Source organism: Stegostoma tigrinum, chromosome 16 (genome assembly GCF_030684315.1).
Source record: "Stegostoma tigrinum isolate sSteTig4 chromosome 16, sSteTig4.hap1, whole genome shotgun sequence".
Lineage (NCBI taxonomy): Eukaryota > Metazoa > Chordata > Chondrichthyes > Orectolobiformes > Stegostomatidae > Stegostoma > Stegostoma tigrinum.
Window position 1 is genome coordinate 9,474,761 of NC_081369.1, and position 18,222 is coordinate 9,492,982.

General features: G+C 38.0%; 1 long non-coding RNA gene across 1 annotated transcript; it reads left to right on the forward strand.

The window, feature by feature from the left end:
• Positions 1–6,529: 6,529 nt before the first annotated feature.
• Positions 6,530–17,602, forward strand: LOC132210617 (uncharacterized). The gene is made up of 4 exons (XR_009446753.1): positions 6,530–6,721; positions 6,991–7,080; positions 11,633–11,747; positions 17,501–17,602. It is a non-coding gene; the product is annotated as an uncharacterized LOC132210617 (long non-coding RNA).
• The last annotated feature ends 620 nt before the right edge of the window (positions 17,603–18,222 follow it).

The window sequence follows — 18,222 nt, forward strand, 5'->3', positions numbered from 1 at the left end:
TTTTATCCTATATTCAGCAAGATTTACTCAACAATGATGCAAAGTTTACTGACAGGCAGTTTGAAATGTTGTTGGCAAATATGCATACACTCTTCGAAATAATGTAACAACCAAAACAGAGCCACACTGCTTTAAAGAGAAAGAAAGTTATTGTTTTCTACATTGGTCAACTTTAGTTCAAAAAATTTTTGGTGAAATAGTTATGAATCCTTAAAGAAATGGAAGCATTCATATCAATTCACAGAATAAGTATTTGAATGTTAGTGGATCACTAATATTTATTGCAATTAGTTGGAGTACAACATCAGAGACATCTACTGCATTCATACAGGGCATTGGTGTGAACTACCTCAAGCATTTGGTTTCCTATCCAATGCAGAAAAAACTTGTCTGAAAGGTTCACTGGATTGATTCCAGAGATGACAGGTAATTCTATGAACTAAAATTGTGATTGTGATTATGAAGCCCTCCTATATTCTCATGTTTCAGAGAAATGTTGTCTGCTTTCATTGAAATTTATGAAATGCTTGATAATACCAAGGTAAATTAGGAAAGGGGGCAAGACACTCAACACCTTTACCCTGTTCTGTCATTGAATAAATCATGATTGATCTAATTGCTCTGAATTCTTGCCTACCTTTCACTTTCTCCATCTCTGCTTCACTTGCCTTTTGAGTTCAGAGTTGTGAAGTGTCATGACTCTGAGGAAATATCCTCCTTGCCTCTGTTCAAATGCATGAGACATATAGGATATCATGTTGACCTTGTGCAGAAGATTGATGAGGCCACTTTTGTATCACTGTGTACAATTCTGGCCACCCTGCTACAGGAAGATATTAGTAAATTAGAGAGGGTTCAGAAAAGATTCAGCAGGATTTTGCCAGGACCGGAGGGTTTGAGTTATATGGATAGGCTGAGACTTTTATTTCTCTGGCGCATAAGATGTGAAGGGGTAGTCTGATTATTGTTTATGAAATCATGAGTGGTATTGACAAGGTGAATATCGAACAGCTTTTCCCATGGATGGTGAGTTCAAAACTAGGGGTCATATTTTTAAAGTGAGTGGAAAAAAATTTAAAGAGGGACTCGAGAGGCAACTTCTTTCACACAAAGCTTCTTTCTTATGTGGAAATAACTGCCAGAGGAAACGGTAGACGTAGGTAGAGTTACATATTTATTGCACATTTGAATATGTACATGAATAGTAAAATATATCGAGGGACATTGGCCAAACCCTAGCAAGTGAGACTGTTAGATTGGGAAATTTAATTGACATTGACGAGTTGGACTGAATGGCTTGTTTCTGTGCTGCATCACTCTTTGAATCTATGTGACCACCAGTTTTAGGATCTCACGCAACAGGCACTACATTTTGCACATGCACCTTATCAAGACTGTCAGGATCTTGTATGTTTCTATCAAGTTGCCTCCACCTATCCTAAACTCATAGTAAAAGAAGGAAGCAGTCTACCAATGAGAACTGAAATGAGAATTTTTTTTTATCCTTGATATCTTCTGCCTCTGGATGTTCAATTATTGAGTATATTCAAGATTAAAAATATAAAAAAAAGTTTGAGATCTAAGGTAGTAATTTGCTGTGGAAACAGAATGGGGGTGCATAGTTAATGTGACAGCTTAGCCATGATCTTTCTGAATGTGCATCTGGAAGGCATTGTCTTAAGAATATAAATGTGTCAAGATAGTCACAGTCAAGGAGTGACAGAGTCTACTCTTCTTAATTGTGGTACATAATGACAGTTTGATTCTCAACAAGTAGTTTCTGTGACAGCGGTCATTCATAAACTTCCACAAGGACCAAAAAAGTGGGGCATTTATTGAATAAGGAGAAGAAATTAGAGATTCAAGAGGATGCTTGTTTCCAGTTCTGACACTTGTAATGAAAGAGATATTTGACCTCAAACTACAGATCAAGTTCAAGTTTGTGAAACCATTCTCAGGTAGAAATGCAAAAAAAAATCTGTATGACCTGTTGGATGGTTTGTTGGATAAAAATGGCTTGCAATGGTCATTTTGTGATAGCTTTTCTTTCACATTATGGTCCAGAGAATGCTGTCGTATGTCAATGAAGGGAAAAAAAAGACAAACTATGGGATGATTACTGAATTTTGTTTGGGCTCATTGGAGCTGCATGCTGGTGAGACAATCATTCACAGCCTGGACAGAAGGGAAATGTGCTGATTCCTCCTGAGAATCATGTGGCATAATGATAGTATTCCTACCTCTGAACTAGGAAACCCAGATTCACTACCAGCTCCGGAGGCATGTAGTATCATCTCTTATCGTGGTGAACTCGGGCAAGATACTGAAAATCATGATATGTACTTGTGAGTGCTGCAAAGCTCCCCCAGAGCAGTGGATATATTGCTTGAGGCATCTTGTTATTAATCCAACCTTGGTTCTTCTGAAAGTATGTTCAATATCTCTATGGTTAATATTTGGTTGTATTGCAGACTGGATTCATGAGACATGTTATCAGATTTCCCTCTTTAGCTGTTGATTTGATCCGTTGGCTTAAAAATTGAGCCTACTTCTATTGATAAGAAATAATGCTATCTATCACCTCTTTGCATTACGTGTATCAGTTAACACACTTGCACAGCAATTGACGACAAACTAGGATATTTTAAAGCAATTGTCGGCTCTATTTTGCAAGGATTCTGATATTAGACATTCATGGGCATTGCCACTTGGTGTAAATTCCAGGCCTTCTCTGAGATTTCTTGTCTGCTTATGCAAAGTGCTTGATTGCTGCGAGTAACTTCTTAGAATGGAAACATTGCCCAAACGCTTCCTCATCAACGAGTTTAGTGTTCTCTGAATACAATTTGAACTTCTCCCTCAAATACTTTGTCTGTTTCCCCAAGCAGCTTTTCCTTCCCTGTGCCATTTCTAATGACTCTCCTGTCGTGTCAGGAGGTCATTGCTTGAACAGAATCCTTGAAATGAGCGCCAAGGCATTCAGCATGTACTGTATCCATCTCAGCGGACTCACCAGCTTTAAGTAACAATATAATCCACCAAATGCTTCTACGAGCTCAGTAACAATTAGAAGATACAGTCAGCAACTACTGTGAAAATAGTTGATTCCTTTTAATCCTGCTGTTAGTGGATACTTCCCATCACTGTATGCTTGTTAAATCAGGTGAAGTTAAGAACGGGTATTGAATAAATTCTTGAGTTCAAAAGTGATGCTTCATGCTGATGGATACCAAGATCTATCTACTTATGAAAGCCTTTGATTAGATTAGATTCCCTACAGTGTGGAAACAGGTCCTTTGGCCCAATAAGTCCACACCGCTCCTTGGGCAATCCCACCTAGACCTCCCCCCCCCTCCCACCCCGATAACTCACACACCCCTGAACACTACGGACAATTTAGCATGGCCGATCCATCTAGCCTGCACATCTTTGGACTGTGGGAGGAAACCGGAGCACCCAAAGGAAACCCACACAGACACAGGGAGAATGTGCAAACTCCGCACAGACAGTTACCCAAGGCTGGAATCGAACCCAGGTCCCTGGTTCTGTGAGCCAGTGTGCCGCCCTTAGAATGTGTTAACGATATCACTAAAATGAAGTATGACATGGGCTGTATCGTAAGACTGTGTGCGTCACCATATTCAAGTACTTAAAAAAGGGTGTTTTCCTCATTTAACAACTATTCAACAACATTAAAGTCAGCAACATGTTTATTTCATTGGCATGCACAGGGCATTGCTGTGTTCATTCTGACTATAATGTCTACCTAGAATGTACTCCATACATTTCAAAAAGTAACTGCTTTTAAGAAAATTTACGAGTTCTTGAGTTGCGAAATGTTGCACATTTCTATTTGCTGTTTTTGCAGACCAAATACTGTGGAGAATATGCTGAAATCTTAAATTAATTTAAAAATCATTGCGTTGATCCAACTGGAGTATGGCTGTGGTTTTCTAGATGCCTGTCAGTTAAGTTAGACCAATTACTTTCATTTGCATCTACTTTATGAAGAGCATTCCTTAGGTCTGGAGTACCACCTCACACTGTAATGAAGCAACCATAAGTTAGTGTAACCAACAGTTCCATCAGTGACAAATTTGGTTGGCCTGTGCTTTGAGCTAGGAGCTAAATTACGATTGCACAATTAAGTTCACGAATGATTATTTTAGTTAATGATGTGATACTGTGTTTACCCCATTAACTCATGCAGTTTGAAGAAATTAGTTAAAGGTTAAAGCCCATGCTCGAAACTATTTCAAACCAACGTTGGTTCTTTCCATGTAATTTTAACGGAAACCTCAACTTCCCTATCATGGCTATAACTTAAGACTGTGCTGAGATACTGTGACGTAAGAGATATGTTGGGCATTGTGTTTGATTTTCATTACTGTCTCTTGGAGCCATGTTTTGATTATGTTTGGCTGTTGCAGAAATATTTCTTTCGTTCCCCTTGAATTATCTTAAATTTTTTTCCTATTATCTCCACTTCTTTGGAGAATAGCTGACTTTTGTTGGAAGATGATGATTTGCATACATAGATGCTTAATTAGCAACTTCCCTTATTTTGATTGATCTTTCTAGTGTGTACTGGTCTCCATGCTGCAGTAACCGCTACCTGCTACAAATTGACCATGGAACGCAAAATGCTGACTGAGCAATGTCTAATATCCCTTCAGAATTCCCATGGGTATTTTGGTGCATCACACAACTTGGGCACAGGAACACATCATTTAGTCCAAAGATCAATGCTCCACATATATTTCCTCACATTACTTCATCTCATCTCACCAGAACCAGATCCTTCTATTTCCTGCTCCTTTATACTTAGCTAGTTCCAACTTAAATATATCATTTCACATCGTTGAACCACGCCACAAAAAGCTTAATTATCCCTTTTGCAATATTTTCTAACAGATATATATCAAGTGAAAAAAAAAATAAAGTTTGGGAAATTTTGTCTTCTCCTTGTCATCCCTTTTGGCGCTAATCAGGAAATGAATCTTCAATTGCTGGAGAACTTCAGGACAATCTAGGAAAGTTGCCAATTCTCAGGTATTCTAATTTTGCTTCTGTTTGGATGAAAAATGACCAAGTACCGCCTTCGTTACGAAAGACTTGAATATTGGAAAGCTCAAAATAAAGGAAGTTAATATTAAAATTACAACATTCTGTGCTAACACACACTCAGCAGCGCCTGAAAAGCTCAACACAATCCACTAAAATTAAAATGAGAAACATAATTGCTGGATATTTGAAATAAGTGAAAATTATAGAAGATTATGGAGATATCGGTGAAGATCTGAAAAATAATAGGTCGGTTTGATTTTCGCCATCCTAATTCCCCCTTCATTTTAGGGACTCGTTGAAAACTGTTTGGAAATGTTTCATCTTCTGAAATTCTACAATTGTTAATCCTGCTTCATTTTATGGTGGTTATTTCATATAGTCTTTTCGAGAGCTTTCTCTTTCAGTTCAGTTTTAGTGACATGATTTCCTCATGTTTCTGTTTACAGAAAGGGCTGTTCTCTATTTCAAGCAAATCCCGTCCTTATATCAAACAATGTTTGCGAAGCCTGAGGCGTGATTTGATAAACAATTAAAATCAGTAAGACTAAAACTGTTTCAGAAGACATTACCACGTATGGGGCTGCAGGTCTAGAGGGCATAAATACGAATCCTACGGGTAACTCTGGAGAAACTTCTTCATCTCGAGAGTGGAATGTAGAATTCCTTACCATACGTTGAGGTGAATAGAATGGGTACATTTCACAAGAAAATCTATTTGAATGGACGAAGGAAATTTTAAGAGAATTTTCTTTCAAAAGATTTGGAAGGTGGCTTGTACGGAGCATAAACATGTGGACTGATTCGTCCGAATGACGTGCTTTTGATGAAGTAAATTGTAAAAGCACACTGAAACAGTGAATGCAAAAGATGGTGTGTAAGAAGTCTGAGTAATGGTGGGACCTGAAATGTCCCCATTGTTTGAATTACTTCTCTTTTAATCGAAAAATTAAGTCATTTCTCCCTTTGCCTTCCAGTCTGTTGGTGAGAGGAGTAAATGGGCGTGAGCATGTGCTTGATGAAGGGGTTGCTTGCATATTTTGCTTAGTTCAAGTTTAACCCTTCCGTTCTGAGGTAGCTGGCCGAAAAGTATCAAGGGTTACGGTGGCGTTACCAGGTATTTTGAATTGGTATTGAGGAAATTCCACGTTGGGTGGAGGTGGGGGTACTCCAGTGTGTGCAGCTTTTGTGAAGCATTAGGTGTGAAAATCTTCTGTCTGGAGTTAGCACAACACACTCGTGAGTAAAGGAATTTTGGCTGGAAAACACAGTTCGTTCCTTTTTCTTTCTTAGTACACCCCGAGACACCTATTGCTGTCACAAAAAAACGTAAACATTGACTTCAGTTACAGATAAAAAAAATTCAGTGTGTGCTACAAAATAAAACCGCTGTTATTTCTGCTTCCAACGCATATCATGATCTGTAGATCTTGCCTACCAACTCAGCATTGAAACCACAAGACATGCAAGCGTGATGGTGAATGATTGCACTTCACATGAGCTTGAGAGAGTGAAAAAAAAAGTGATCGCCCTGGCCCTGCCGTCCAGCTCAAACCAGCCGGGGATCTGTTGCTCAGCTGGGGTTAGGTTCAAACTATCAGTACGTCCCAAGAAACACAACTTCACCCTATTCTCACCTTGATCCTTCCTTGTACAGGTACATGTCTTCAATTCAACAACTGCTAGATAGAAAAAGCTGTAAAATGTGTAGGTGATATTAACTATGTATGGGCATGACTATTTATGCTGATGTTGCGACAAGCTCTTTATGGAGTTTCTGGCCTTTCAGTGGAAGGGATACATCTGTGCAATCATAACTGCTGCTCCTGAGCCCTAGTTGTTCCCTTGTTTGCTGCTACAAGTTCCCGACACTCTGTCGTTCTCTTGTAAATAAATGTTTCGTATTTTTGTTTGTTTTTGCAACAGTTGCCGCTCGTATGACTCAATTTCTGCGATCGCCCAATGTAACAGTAAGACAGACCGTGACTTTTCACTGCTCGTTGCTGCTATTCCGAGGTAGGAACCAAGTCGTGGTGCGTTGGTGGAAAGCTGGTGACCAGGAATTCTTGAACTCAAAACAAGATTCCTGGAGAGTGTTTCACATTGAGAACGAAGCCAGCGCAAACCCACAATGTGCGTTTTAGAAATGTTGGCATCTGTTATTGCAGTTTGAACAGACTGGAAATGGAATCGGCATACAGCTGAATGTAAGCGGAGAGTAATCAACCCCAGCGACTTTGAAAATACGGCAGTTAGATGGACAGGAAGTTTGAAATGGCAGCTCTTCTGCTAATGATAATGCAAATGATTATTAATTTCTCCCCTATTACGGTAGGCTGAGAGAACACCCAGTGTGCAGCGGGCTAATGTATATGGAAAGGTGGAACAGCTTGGGTGCAGCATTCCCCAACATTACTCAGTGGCCGCAGGAAGTTGGCGCTCTTGTTGCTAAAATTTCAAATCGAAAAACTAGATGTTCAGCAATTGTCAGTGCAAAGCAAGAGGGGAAGTTGGCTACCACATGCTTCTGCTTAAGCTGCTATTTCGAAATCTTATACCGCTGGTAGTCAAATGCATTTTTCAAAATGTACAACTCACAGCCTTCTCTGACTCACAATTCGAATTGTGATCTTAAATTAAGTGACCCATTATCGCCCACCATCCACCCAGTGAAATCGCCAACTTATTCCAGACCATCCTTTACATGAGAATGAAACCCGCGACTTTCGAATACAATTCAAACATTTCATTGCTAACCCCTTGTTGGGGATGTCCGAAATGAAAGTCACACACTTACCAATACCACAGCTAGATGTCTGCGGATCAGAATTATTTGAAACCCTATGCGTTCAACATTCCATCAGTTTTGCAAGAAAAGTTGAAAAGATTTCTGCAGGTTGGCGGCTTCGATAAATCCACTCACGTTGAATTATGCAATCCTGCATCCGAACCATTCTGCAAGAGGGAGGGAAGGAAACATACATACGAAGTTCGTGAGATCGTGAAAAATTCGGTTTCTTGCCAAGGAAACATTTAACAGAGTTAGAAAAACAGAAGCGAGAATAAGCGGTATTGTTAAAACCCAAACAAATAACCTGGGCGCGGCGGGTGAAGACTATTTGATTTTATTTTTTTCTCTCGTTGTGACCATAGAAACAAATGGAGATTTTCTTTTTTCTCTTGTTGGGTATCTGGAGCGAAATGTTTTTTTTAATTTCTCAACGTGTCACTCCAGCTAGCCAGCTATATTATTCTCAGGAATTCATAGGAAACATACACAGGAACATGAAGGAGTTTCAAAGTAATTATGGCCAGATTATGGCAATCAGACAATCTTGGTTATTGCTCACTTCTTGACCATCAAGCATCGACTATATGAACTGTACCTGTCGCTCTGCTGTCTTGATTTCATTTTTTAACCTGGATTTGCATCTTGGCGCAGGATCCAACATGGTTCGTGTAACACCAAGTGTAACGATTCAATTACTCTTTGTATGGCCAAAATACAATAACGAACCTCTGTGCTCACTTTGCATCTGTCCCAAGTAGCATTGTAATTGAGATTATCCATTTAACGCAACTGCAAAAATTCAGAAAATCTTCCTGTCACTCTTAACTGTTATTGTGAAATATTGAAGAAACCGTACTCCATTGACTGCCCAAAGCTGTGTGTTAAAGTAGTCATTTGACCAAACACAGAGATTATACGTGAGAGAATTGCCTCTTTAACTAAAGGTATAAACACTATTTGAAGCCTTGCTGAAGCCGTCATTTTGGGAGTGACAATTATGGGTGAGTCGTCCTGTGTGAGAAGGGTTTGCAAGTCTTTAGTTCTTAAGAAGGCATCACTGGACTCGAAACATCAAATGGTGCCAAACCAGTTGAGTTTCGCCAGCAATGTCTTCTTTTGCTTCAGATCTTTGGCATTCACAGTTCTTTGTTTTGTTTATTTAAAGTTTTCTTCACCACATGCGAGCGTTTCTGCATGTGTTGTCAGTGAAACACCAATTGGATGGGCTTCAAATCTCGGTTGTTTTTTTTAGAAAAGAAATCTTCAGGGTCGTAGCACATAGCATTCCAATCAGAATATTTAGTACCTAAATGACAAAAATGTTTAACCATACAGCTTCCAGTCAAATATGCAGTCATTCCAAATTTGCAGCAATTCAGAATGTTCAACTCTAACCACATTTTTCACAGCATTTCAAAGCTTGAATGAATTGAACAGTTCAAATGACCAGGCAATGATTAGGGAAGAAAGATCAAGAACTGATTTTGAGAACTTGTAGTTTTAATCATCACGATCAAGCTGGCTATTTCATTTGTGATACACACCTTTTGGTGTGTATTTTTTATATAAGCTGACAACTAGTTTTTCTTTTCACTCCCATAATACGTTTTGATGCTGGTGTCTCTTAAAATACTGTCAGTACAATGTCTGGAAGCTAACCATATCAAATTCACCCATCATTAAATTGCAGGATCTGATCAGATTATCCAGGCTTCAGTATTTCCATTTTATTGGCAGGGTTGGAATGTATATAATTAATAGTATCAGTAATCAGCCCAATAATTCATCTCTTGTCCATGGTTCCAAGCTATTGTTTCATCGAAGAATGTTTTGCATTGCTGAGAGTGTAGCTTGCAAAGCCTAGAATTTGCATAGATGCAATGGGGAAATAGACTGTTCAGCTCCCCTAGATATTGTTAAATGTAAGGACGTAAAAAGCAGAAACTGCTGCATAGCATTTAATGCTACAATTCTTTTCAATATCCATTCATTCCTTTGGTCCCACTGAGATTATTGATCTCAATCTTGACTAAATTCAACAAATGGACATCCACGACCCCTAGGATTCGAAACTGTCTGGCCTTTGATCAGAGATCACAGCCATGGGGAATACTTTCCAATCTAACCATTCCCTCAAAATATTTTGCATGTTTCAATTAGATCAACTCTAAATCTTGCCAATTCTGGGCAGTAAAGGAGCAATTTGCACAAACTTTTCAAAGGACAGAGATAGTAGAAACTGCCAGTTCTGGAGAATCTGAGATAACACGGTGTGAAGCTGGATGAACACAGCAGGCCAAGCAGCTTCAGAGGAGTCGGAAATTTTGACATTTCGGGTCTCGACGCTCCTCTGATGCTGCTTGACCTGCTGTGTTCATCCAGCCTCACGCCATGTTAGCTCTTTTCAAAGGACAGTTGCCTTCTCTTGTGAGCCCTAGAGTCTTTCTTTGAGTAAGATGGCCAAAGCTGTATGCAGTACCTCAGGTCCGAGCTGATCAGTGCCCTTTGTAGCTGTGGGAAGGCATTTTTATTTCAGACTTAATTAAATAATTGAATTTAAATCCATACTTTTGTATAATCTGTCCTAACTTAGTTGTCTGCTTTGGCTATTACACGAGCTGCCTGCTTGAAGTACGAATCTCAGAAGATGAGAACAGAGAGGCACAACAAATAATTGACATAATAATTTGTAATAAGTGGCAATTAAAAAAAAATAAAACAGCACAGGCTACGGGTAACTGAGAAATGCTGTCTTCCTATCCATTCAAATTCTTTCAAGTCACAAAAATGCACTATGTAATTGAAATCAGTGGATGGTGCTCCTTTATGAGATTTAGTGTGTAAATATCGTTGCCATACACTAATCACATAGCATAAGCAAACAGGAACAATCAGCTTTAATGTTTGATTGCACTTACTATTACAGGATTAAGATTTAATAATTTAGCAAGCAAAAGGTAAAATAAATTCCCAGTTACAATAGCCATGTGTTTTCTTACCTTTCCCATGATCTTCTAAAGCTATTTGGCAAGTCCATATCAGTAGTTATAGAACATAGAATAATACAGCGCAGAATGTCCTTAAATTTTAAATTAATTTAGACAGAATCTGTCATCAGAGATTTAAGACACAGAAGCTCTGAAACATAATGTGGTCCCTCAAGGAATTGTAAAGGATTCCTTGATCTTTTTATAAACAAGAGCAGAGGAAGTCTCGCAGTGTCCTGGCCACCACATTTCTCTCAACTCATCTTGTTGAGGCAAATGAACGTACTTTTATCCAGGTGAATGCTCTGGAAAAGAACATTTTCTTTATTTGAGCATTGAATACATCCAATTCAAATATGATGCGGATAATATCAAAAGCGTAACTGTCTTACCTCCATCTTTAGAAAAGTGCCATCATCAAAGCATTAACTCACCAGTTTTTTTCACTGCTGTTCATGTGGAATGTGTAAATTTTAAAACAAATCAATTGCTATGCTAATTGTTTTGGTGCACAGCATACAGGAGCTAGAATCAAATGTTCAAACCCACAACTCGGCTACTTAAAGAGGAAGTTCACGGATTTGAAGTTGTAGCCTGGTCCATATTGGAATATTGAATATCTGATGTGTTTTTGTACAGGCAGTTTATACTGCTTATACTTCACAACATCATCTGTATAGTGCCATCAGTACAAACTGGGATATTGAAGTTCATTAAGCACCTGTCGATCTAAAGCATGATCATTTTCCTTCTAAAATTAAATTTCTTTTTTTTTGTGTGCCTCTTGCAGATTGTAGTCCCAATGCATCCATTCTTTGCCGGACGTACTTCTGTGTAGCAACATCTTTCTTATTACTGATTAGTCTTGCACATTTACAGTAGTTGTAAATGCTGAAAATATAAAGGTAAGACAGGCGTATAGTTACATTAATAGTTGGATTTCTAGACCTAATATTAATGAGTAATGTAAATACACAAATGATATCAAGTAGAAAAGTCACTTGAAACTAAAATTAATCTGCAGTAACTCATTTTTGGAAACAAATGCATTCCTTAACCTTGTAGTTCACATTCAATTCAACTTATTTTTGAGTTCATCAGAGTATAACATTACTGTTGTAAACATCAAGAACATCCAGATTAGATGAGCGCATTTACAGGCAGAGAAAAGTTCCTCCCACAGTCTGCACTGATATCATACAACTCAAAGGGTCAGAATTCCAGGTGCCGATGCAGGCAAGATTAGTCGTGGGAAACGCAGATGACTTGTCAGTTTTAGAGTTCCACTAGATTACATTGCTATTTCTCAAGTAAATGTAGTGCTAAAGTAAGTGGAAAAATGTAAACCTTCAATAAACAATAAGAACACTAGAACTAGGGGCAGTCATAGGCCATCTGGTTTGTATGGCCTGCTTTGCCACTCAATAGAATTATGACATATCTTGATTTTTTACTTTATCTTTCTGGTAGTTCACCTAATAGCTTGATTCCATGAAACACCAAAAATCTAGCTTTAAACATTTTTGAAGATGCCACACCCACAACCCTCTGGGAAGAAAATTCCCAATATTCAAAACCCATACTGAGGAATCACTATGGGAAACAGCCCGTTTAAAATTTATGCAAACGGAGAGCTAGGCACAGAACTCTTCCATCACCTACAAATGCATTCATCTTAAAGTAGCCATGTACAGGGATAGTAATAATGAGTTGTATCCTAACGTTAGGCTGGGCAGCTTTTGCTACCTACATGCAATTCAGGCCTATGATAAGATGGTAACATAGTATAGAGAACATTGCAGGCAGCATCACGACAAATTAGTTTGCTATCATACGAGAGAGTAATATTTTCATGGAGAGATTCCGCAGAATGCTTGTGGTACAGAAGGTTCTGAGTTTTTGTATGTACGAATCAAAAATAATTAACACACGGATACAAAGATAATTAGAATGTTCTCCCTTATTGTGAGAAGTGTGGAGTGTAAAAGTAGAGGCATGTTCTGTAGTTGTGCAAGCCATTGGTGAGACACATCGAGTACCCCGTACAATTTAGTCTCATAACTTAATTAGATGATATTTGCAGTGGTGGAAGTAGAGAGAACATTTATTAGCTTTAATCCTGATATGTACGGGCTGCCTTGAGATTGAACATTGAGCAAGTTGGATTTGTAGTCATTGGATTTTAAAAAAATGAAATCTGATGTTATTAAATTATGTAAGATTCTGGGGTAGTTTACAGAATAGTTGCTGAAAGGATATCACCACAGCAGAGAATCAACAAAAAAGGACAGAGTTTTAAAAGAAATGGGTGTTCCATTTAAGATTGGCATGTGGAAGATTTGTTTTCTTGTCAGAAGGTAAGTTAATGTTTGGAATCTTTTACTTAGGAAGCTGTGGGGGTCAAATAATTGATTAGACAGATTTTTGATGTACAAGCCAGTATGAGGTTAATGTCCATTGTGAGTTGGGTGTGGGGCATAGTGATTGTAATCAAGCATTGAAGTCATAGACTCAATCAGATTAACCTTGATGTTATTGAATAGTACTGCAGGCTTGAAAAACCAAACGGCTTACTCCTTCTCCTATTTCATTTGTTTTTATGAGGGAACGGGTATTTCTATTCCCACAATTTGCCTGCAGGCTCATGACATGCCTACAGTTCCATTCTAAAAAAAAATTTCAAACCTTTTATTAATCCCTTTGCCCTAAGCTTTGCCAAAGGCTTCTAAATGCCTGAAATGGCTTTCCGAACTTTCAAACTTTCCGAATATTTGGCATCAATTGTGACTTTGCACTTAATTCTTCCTTTCAATCTGAGTGCATAAATGTTCTCCTTCCACTATTACTTGTCTTTTCCATCTGCTTGACTCTAAACATTCCTGTGAATAGTTATGCAGATAAGTTCACATCAGAACTTTCAATGCAAAAGAACGCTTCTTAACACTTCTTAGAACTCATGTTGCCAAGTTTGGAGTTTTTGAGCTATTGGGACAGGCTGAATGGCCTGAGGCTATTTTGCCTGGAGCATTGGAGGTTGAGAGTTGACTTTATAGAAGATTATAAAATCATGAGGGGCATGGATAGAGTAAATAGATAAAGTCTTAACTGCGGAGTGGGGGGAGTCCAAAACTAGAGGCGATCTGTTTAAAATGAGACGGGAAAGATTTAAAAGGGATGTAAGGGGCATCATTTCATGCAGATCATGTGGCTTGTATGGAATGAACTGTCAGAGGATATGGTAGAGATTGGTCCAATTACAACATTTAAAAGGCATCTGGATGAATACATGAACAGGAGGGTTGAGAGAAATATGTGCCAAATGATGGTAAATGGGACTAGATTAATTTAGAATATCTGGTTGGCGTGCAAGTGTTGGACTGAAAGGCCTGTTTCCGTGCTGTTTATTTCTATAACTCCACGACTCTATAACTAGGTTTTCTTTTATGCTTCTTGCAATAAACCAAGTCTAGCCTCTTGTTTGATTGTGCAATTCATAGGCCTTCATGCACTGAATTATCTTGTCAATTGGTCACTGAGTCTCCCAGAAGTCAGCCCGAAATGTTGCTTTCAAGAAGGTCATTTCCACTTTAAGACTGAATGTATATGTTGCTTTCAGCAGTTCCTTGTTCTAAATATTATCTTGGATTCATATCAAAATAGGCTCCTCTACGTCTAATTATACAGTTCTCTCTTTTTCTACTTCATGTGTGAGATGTGGGCCTCACTGGATGGCCTATGTTATCACCAGTCGCTTGCTGCCCCTGAACTGAATAGTTAACTAAGTATTTTGAACGGAAGTTGAGACTCAACAACATTACCTAAGATTGTTTGTATTTAAACCTGATTTATTTCAACTTTAGTTCATTTTCAGTTAAAATCTGTGAACTAAAATATCCAATGCTCCATTTATCTTTGGCTCGTAGCTGAAGCATGTCAAATTGATCATAATTAATGCAGTTTGATTTTCACTTTTGCATGTAATTTTTCTCCTGCATCTATTGTAACTTTCATAACTAATGAGTTATGGAAGTTACTGCATGATACAAGTATGATGTGTTCTCAATTATGTCACTATATCATAGATATATGTTAATGTTTTATATACACACACATCTTTTATTTACATATTTGTTTATTTTAATTGTATATCGGCAGTGTACTGTTAAAATGTCTTAAACTAAGGACATATTTGGAGAAGGTGTACGTTTTTATGAGTTTTCTCCCTCTTGCATCTGTAGCTTTTAGGGCAATTTATTTAAAAACACGTTGATAAATCTTCCCCCCCCACCCCCCCCCCCCCCGAATCTCTGTGGTTCATTTGTCCTTTGACTTCAGTATAGTAGAAGATTGTCAAGGCTAGGTCATTAAGTGCATTCAAGGCTGTGATAAATACATTTTTAATCAGGAAGTGAATTAAAGGTTTGAGTGACGACATTAGCTGGCAAGCTTACAATTAACTAGCAGACTCAGGGAATCAATGGGTGGATGGTGATCAAAAGGCCCCTGGTTTTCAATTCACTCATCAGGCTCAAACACATCTGCATTGGGAATAGATAATGCAGCTACCAGCTGGTGCAGTAGAAGTTAGGATTTGAAATGTGTTTGTAGCCAAGTTTTCGAAACAATCAAACAAATTATATCAACCTGCTCACTAAGTTCTGTTTAATATCTCCCATCGCTGGAGCCAATGAATGGATAGCCAAGCTAGACAACACAATATAAGCTTCTCCCATAACATAATAGTAATAGATTTATGGAGAACTGTAAGAGCATTAATCAGTGTATCCTTGATTTATGTTTGTTGAAATCCAAATGCTTTCAGTATACTTTGACAGCAAATAAGAAGGTTTTATATAACTGTTTCTTTTATACATAGGGTAGCATTTTATATTTTAATGGGATGGGAAATCAATAATAAGGCCAACATTTGCAATCCAGACCTTTTTGCTCTTGACAAACTTGCAGCATGCCGCATTTCTGTACTTCTGCAGACGATTTGATGTAGATAGGCACACTACTGTTTTTAGGAAATGAGTTCCAGGATCTCGCCTACCAACAGTGAAGGAATGATGATATAGTTCAAAAGCAGGATGGTGTGAAAAGGAACTTCCAGGCAGTGTTCTCCAGGGTATGATACCCAGTCCTTGTTGACCTTAAAAGCTACAAGTTTTTAGTTAGTGAATGTATCTTTCATATAGTACACAATACTGCCAGTGCTGTTTTCTGTGGTGCACATATTATCAATGTCAGGAGGATTGAATATTCGATTTGGTAGAAGACAGGGTTTATTGGCCTGAGTGATGACAAACCTCATGAGTGGAAATACTGCAACATACAGCCAGACAAGTGGAGAATATTCCATTACACTTCTGAATTGTGCCATGCAGACTGTGGACGTGCTTTGGGAAATCAGGACGTGAGTTACTTGCTACAGTCTTCCGGGCTTCTGACTTTCTCTTCCAGCTACGATAATTAAATGGCTGGTGCAGTTAAGTTTCTGGTCAATGCTAACCCCCAGGTTTTTGATGGTAGGATATTAGCTGATGCTAATGCCATTGCAGTTCGAAGCGAAATGCTTTGATGCTCTCTTATTGGAGATGGCCATTGCCTGGCATTTGTGTAATCAAAACTGTTATTGCCATTTAGAAGTTCAAGTCTGAATGTTAGATCTGTTAAGATGCTAATGTTACACATTTTAACAAACTAAACATAGTGATACTTGGTTTATAGATTAATGTATGAATTCATAATGCAGTTATGCAAACCAAGCCGTGTAGAAACTCAGCAGCTCTGGCAGCTTCTGTGGACAGAGAAACAGAGTTAGTGTTTCAAGTCTGGTATGACTCTTTGGAAGTTCTGAAGGAGAGTCATGTTTGAGTCAAACCATCAACTTCACTTTTTTCACCACAGATGTTTCCAAACCTTCTGAGTTTCTTCAAGAACTTTTGTTCCCATTCCAAATTCACCCAGATCCACAGTGTTTTGCTTTTGATTCAAGCTATGCATTGACTGGATTTTCTGTTTTATAATATTCCACTTAAAAATATTATGTTTATAGTATCTCCACTGCAACATTATTTTAATTTGATATTCTGTATCAATTATCTTTCATGGGGAAGGTTGATTCCCTTATAATTTTTTGACTAATTTACTTTTCCATGTTATATCACAGTTAATTAGAAAGAGACTTGGGTACACAATCCACAATGAAATGCCAATGTGAGCAATTGGTTCAATGCTCAAAATGCCAAAATTCTGTGGTGCATTATAAAGAAAGTCCATCTACTCTGTAAGATGTACTTAAAAGACCCCAGAACACAATTTTAAGAAGAGCAGAGATGCTATTCTTAGTGCTCCAATTGATATCTATCATTAGAAATGATGAAAATAGATAAATCACCATCATCTTATTTCTGGTTCAAAAGCAATTCTGTCGGCAAGTTGACTGTTTGTACTCTTACAATGTTGACTGTGTTTCCAAAATTATTTCATAGGATGTGGAGTACTTTCGGATAAACGCATCCATTCATTATTTTGACAATGCTAGCACTGCATCTTGATCAACACAGTCAAATACCATTCCAGGTTTTAAAACTGTTGGCATGTTATATGTGTTCCCTGGATACTCTGTTCATATTAATTTTTGTTTTCCTTCCAGCTCCCAAATATGATATTCCAAAGACGCAATGCATTTGAAGATCTGCAGCAATAACAGTGAATCTGAAATGCAAAGTGAAAGGTTGAAATCAAAGCAGTACTCTAGTGCGAGCCGTGAACTCAGACAAAACATCAAATGTTAACCAACCTGCATCAAAATGTAAGAATCAGTGTAAGAATGGGAGGGAACTTGTGCATCCCAGATGGTTGAAGAAGAAATCTGAAGTGTATTCCATAACAGCCATAGGTTCTCTTTGCAGAACACCTACATTGTTTTGAGCAGCATAGTTCATAAGTGTGTTCATAAAATAATTCCAGGGAGCAACAATATCATAAAATTACTGTATTTCATCATATTTGCTTACTCATACAAAACATTATTTTTGTGAATGAAAATCTCTGAATTGACAATACTCTTACCTCTGATCAGTTTTGGTAGTTAGGCCAGTGTTTTCAATTGGATTTTCACATTTTCCTGTCATCATTGTGGGTTTAGTAATTGTGTAAGGAAGCCCATACATAGGAAAGTACCATGAGCACAAATCAAATTTATTTCCTGTTGGGTAATTGGGAAATTGTATGATAATTTAAAATGGCTGATAGGGAATTGACAGCCGATTATCCATGTCTGAATTTGTATTTACCAAGGCTATGTAGAATATGCACAGCAAGAGCTCCTTCAATTACTGATACAGGAATAGAAAGTCACTGAAATGTACATTT